Genomic DNA, 6,047 nt, shown 5'->3' with positions numbered 1-6,047 from the left:
ACAGTAAATGTTTTTTCAACATTTTTGTGTTGTTGGGTTACTGCCCAATTAAAATATACAAACATGTCCTATAATTATCCAATGCAATATCAGCTTTATTTCCCTTTAACCGAAACTTTTGCAAGTAAACAATTTCATACAATAATAAAGTATTTACATATAAATCATTACATTAGAGTGTTTGAATGATTTAAATGTCACATATAAATTAGTCTAAGAGTGATTGAATCAGTTGAATGTCACTTTTAAATAAATGATAATATTTCTGAAAGTAAGTTAACTGTTATAGAAAACGCTGTACATTCGATGATCATGTGTTATACAAGTTTTTGGTGAATAAATACTGTTACCATTATCCAGATGATATTCCGTATCACAAGACAAAAGTGTTGCTGTGAAAGTGGTCGGCGTTAGATTGTCTAGATCAACAATGAACACAATCGGATTACTATTTCTTATGTCCTTCCAAAGCTTCGCTCTTAAGGATGTTCGCTACTCTGTTTCAAAATAACAAGCTTTTTAAAAGACTGTTATATATTGAAAGTATATGAATAAAGGAACTTAAAAAGCAGAAAACATTGAAGGGGCCGTGTACTTGTTTTCGAGATATAAGCCATTGAAAATTTGGCGGGAAGTGATTCTCTCTAGATTTGTCTTATATTTAACATTGGCACCTTTTTTCTTTCAAAATCTTTGAAAAAAAAACCAAGGATTTTATAAGATTTTCAAAAATGGCTTTTAAAACTATATGTTATAAATTATGAAAAGAAAAGTAGGTGTTGTTAGACAAAAATTTTTAATGGCAAAACATGGATAAAACCAGAGGATTCCCAAAATCTGGCAAAAATTCAAAAACAAGAGGAGCGAACATCCTTAAGTCTGATAGACGATCGCCCATCCAAATGAAATGTTCAATTCTGTAATAGAAAAACTGTCCACATTTATCAATTATATGGTCATTTTTATAAATTTCCTGTTACAAAACTTTGAATTTTTTCGGAAAATTCAGGATTTTCTTATCCCAGGAATAGATTACCTTAGCCGTATTTGGCACATTTTTTTTGAATTTTGGGTCCTCAATGCTCTTCAACTTTGTTCTTGTTTGGCTTTATAACCATTTTGATCTGCGCGTCACTGATGAGTCTTATGTAGACGAAACGCGCGTCTGGCGTATTAAATTATAATCCTGGTACCTTTGATAACTATTATCACATTAGACTGGAGACTCTTCTGATTGGATGACGGAATATAGGTCAACAATGTATTTAGCTCCTTCTCTGAAATTGGGATTGAATAATGTTGCATATATATATGTGAGAACGTTCTAACATTGTTGATTCAGTATTTGGTAGTCTTTACCAAAGTTCACAAGCAAACAAAGTTGAAGACCCATTGGTGGCCTTGGGCTGTTTTCTGCTCTTTGGTCGGGTTGTCGTCTATTTGACACATTCCCCATTTTCATTCTCAATTTTATTTTAATGCTTTTGGATAACACATATGCACTACTATCTTGGAGCACTTTAATGGATTAGGAAAGATGGGTGTATTCCGGATTTCATTACAGATAAAGTAGTTGCACGCAAAATTCGACATGCATTTAAAGTTCTAGACATCATCTTAAATTCAGTATTAAATATGATTTCAACATGATTGGTTGAGGTTACTACTTGAATTTCCGCTCCGTAAAGTTTCGATGGCTTACTGATGGTAGCACGTTTTGAAGAACAAAATTTGCAGATGAGAATCTAAAGCCCCAATTTTACTGTACGTTTAGCAAATGTCTATTAAAGTTTTTATACCTTTTGAAGTTGTAAATATAAGGCAATGTGTTCTGCTTATAAAAAAGAAGATGTGGTATGATTGCAAATGAGACAACTCTTCACAAGACACCAAATGAATCAGAAATTATACAACTATGGGCCACCGTACGGCCGTCAACAATGAGCAAAGCCTATACAACATAGTCAGCTATAAAAGGTCATGAAATGACAAATGTAAAAAAATTCGAACGAGAAAATTTCTTCTGCTTGTACAGCACTACTTTCACTTACATGTTTATTTCCGTTTTAAATCCAACCGTTTTGTCCATTTAAGGTGGTACATAACACTACAGGGAGATAACTCTGTAAAAATCAGCTGAACGTTTTAATAACGTTCTATTGTTAAGGAATTATGAAGCTTCTCAATGATCAAAATTAGTGTTTGTCAAAATACTATATATCCAATGAAAATTTTCCGATAAAGTGTGTGGTTCAAGTTTTTTGAAATTTTTATATTTTTGTCAAAGGGTCAATGTTAATATTTTGTCAAAATTTTATGAAAATTAAACGAGCCAAATCAATTTTAATCAAGGTACCACCATAAAAAGAACATTCTTTTATTCAAACTATACATAAGCTCTCGTCACGATGTAGCTTTCGGTGGTGAAACAGCTAAAAACAATCAATCAATCGTATGACAACAATGTTTAACATCTTTAATCGTAACAATATTAACGATTATCTTAATAATTATGCGATAATATTGATTACTCGTATTGATAGTATTGGAAAAATAAACCCAATAATCAATCATATTTGGCAAAGGCGTCACACTGAAATATTTGCCACTGGACGTTAAACGAACGAGTATACTCATTGCTACATTTTTTTCTCTCCAGAAAAAGGCACTGCGCATAATCATTTAAGTTGGAGAACCAAGCAATCATAAAAAAATTACTATCAGTAAAAGTTCTACGTACAACATGTCATTTAATATGTGAACTAACGGGAAATTGTTAAGACATACATTTGTTTTAATGTATGACTGGCCAAATAGATATAAGAAGATGTGGTATGAGTGCCAATGAGACAACCCTCCATCCAAGTCAAAATGTATAAAAGTAAACCATTATAATAGGTCAAAGTACGGTCTTCAACACGGAGCCTTGGCTCACACCGAACAGTAAGCTATAAAGGGCCCCAAAAATTACTAGTGTAAAACCATTCAAACGGGAAAACCAACGGTCTAATCTATATAAAAACCAGAAACGAGAAACACTTATGAACCACATCAACAAACGACAACTACTGAACATCAGATTCCTGACTTAGGACAGGTGCAAACAAATGCAGCGGGATGTTCTTTTATTAATTTTTACATACCATCATCTCATTTCCCGGAAAATCGCTGTGGACACACGAGATTTATAAAGTCTTATTATTATTTATATCTTTTTATTCTGATATGCATCTTGTTTAAAAAAAAGTCTGAAATGCTAATAGCTCATTTCTTGTTTGCTAATTGATGGATTGAATATTGTCATTTAACGTCCAGTGGCTAATATTCCATATCAGGGCCTAGAACAAATCGGTAATAACTCCCAAAAATTGGGTTAAGTAAATTGAGTTGACTTGGATGAAATGAAGGCATTTTGAACAGGACGAAAGGAAATAATTTATTCTGAATAGGGATAGAAATTATATTATAAATTACTTATTTTTTTGTTTGAATTTTTTTTACATTATGAGATGTCGGGGCCGTATAGCTTATAGCTGACTATATGGTATGTTTTTTTGCTCAATGACATTGTTGGAGGCCCTACGGTGACCTTTATAGTTGCCTAAAACTGCTTTATTTGATATCTGTTAGATAGTGATCTCATTGGCAATAACACCACATCTCCTTATTATATATAGCTACTGTTTTTGTCAACTATTGTTTAGTAAAATATTTTTTTATTAAATATTTGATTATGGCGAATGCATGCCGGAACAAGATTATCCACTAGTTTACAGCAACAAACGTCAACCAATGAATTACAGACTCCTGAATCGGGACAGGCACATAAAGACTGTGGCGGAGTAAAACATGTTTGCGAGCACTCAATCGTCCTCTACTAACCTGGGACAATGGTTGAACAACACAACTTTTAAAATGAAGAAATTAAATGAACCAGTAAAATGAGATATCATAGCAATGATATTGAGGAATTTGATTTTTTATCAGTCTTCTTTTACACATATTTCACATTTTAAATTATTCAACCATGTGAAATGACATCCATAAAGCAATATTAAAAATTAAAGAATATAGCGATAAAAGTCATAACACAAAATTACAGCTCACCAATTAAAATTACAAAAACAAAGGAATGGCGCATTTAAAACTGATTTAAATTTTTATGAAATTTAATATTGCAAAGCCAAAAGCAAATGAAAGTCGCTTTTACAATAGTAACAGTAACTGTTCATCATTTATAATTTCCAGCGAGGCCTTCAACTTGTTTTGAAATTTACAGTTTGTATCAAATTAAATTAAATTTGATATTTGAGGCCAAAAGTTCATTGCAAAATATGAAATAGAAAACAATGAGAATTATATTTATAAAATGACCATATCATTCATAATTAAATTATAATAAACAAATGACATGAGTGGTCAGGAAAATAATAATATTTAGCTGCCTACATTCAATATATATCGACCTTTCTACACACCAAAAGTTCATACCCCAGCAGTTCATGAATTCAGCAAGTCGACATTGTTGTCTCATTATTAGTCTATAACAAGAGGTAAGTTTACTTTGTTAACATCAAATGAATATGCATGTTGGGTATACGACAATAAGACACCAACTGGAATAACACGAGGACGAAAATCATTGTGGTTCTCGAATTACAGGAGTAAATTTTACGTTAAATTTATATGAAACGAGTTTCTTGAAATTTTAATGTTATCGAAATTATTGAACCAATGCATGCATATATACTAAACTAAGTTTTGCATGGACGGCAAATAACATTTCATTCAGTGGTTGTTGATCGCAAACTAATTTTACTTTCGAGTTCGTTGCCGAAGTTTACCGGATCGTGACATTAATAAACAATAAAAAGGGAGCACGTGGAATTGATTTGATTTTTGGTGTTTTAACGCCACTTTCAAGCACCACTTTTGGGTTATTTCGTGGCGGCCAGTTTTTATTGGTGGAGGAAGCCGGAGTACCCGGAGAAAACCACCGACCTTCGATGGGAAAACTGACAATCCTAGTCAATTAAGATTGGAGTCGAGTGCACACGCACGAGCGGGGTTCGAAATCACAACCTCAGTGTGGACTGGCTAGTGATTACAGTAGTAACAACTTAGACCACTCGGCCACCGAGGCCCCTGGGAGCACGTGGAAAGCGTGACAGATAAGTAAATTGAAAGAGCAATGCCATTTGTTTTTATATTTTCCATGTATTCCCATTTGTTAATTAAACTATTCCTTAACAGTTGTTAAATCATTTGTTGTATTAAATTTGTTCTTTAAGAATCTGGTATTTCCAATTACCTACAAGAGCACGTGTTTTTACATTCTTTCATCACGGTTTTCCCCCTCGCGCTTGCGCTGTGCGGTGGCCGAAGTTATTACGAGATGTCTCGTAGTTAAGGTCACTGTATACGGGAAAATATCGGAGAATTAGTTTCTGGGAAGTAAATAATTCAATATCGATACATTTATGAAGATTTTGATAGTATAAAGGATTTTCTTTAAAAAAAATCACGTTCACTTCTTTTAGAGTAACACTCAGCCATTTAAGTATATAAAACATGTTCAACTTTCTTTTTAAATTTCAAGTTTCATATGACTTCAATTTCAGATACATGAGTAAAATTCAACATAAAAATGTGAAAAAATACTCATTTTAACATATGTATGCAAGGTTTGTAGAAGCGCGTAATCTTTCTAGAATCGCACTATTCATATTGAATGTGTTATATTTCCCATTTTGTAATTTGAAAATTTCATTTTACATTGAAGCGGAAACGGGTGTACCACTCCTCTTTCATGAATAAGTATTATAAAAATAATTGTCTTATAAAAATACGTTAAAATACATTCACAAATGACAAAAGGACAAGGCATAATTTTGAAGCGGAAACCATTCGTGCCCTCTCCATTTGCAAAAAATACCATAAATACGTTCGAAATTTGGTGAAATCGTGTGAAAAACCTTAACCACATGTATCCACTGTGTGAAGCGAAAAGTACATTTGAAATTGTTCAGTAACCACTTGACGTTAAG

Source organism: Mytilus californianus, unplaced genomic scaffold (genome assembly GCF_021869535.1).
Source record: "Mytilus californianus isolate M0D057914Y unplaced genomic scaffold, xbMytCali1.0.p SCAF_8, whole genome shotgun sequence".
Classification (NCBI taxonomy): Eukaryota; Metazoa; Mollusca; class Bivalvia; order Mytilida; family Mytilidae; genus Mytilus; species Mytilus californianus.
This window is presented reverse-complemented; position numbering follows the sequence as displayed.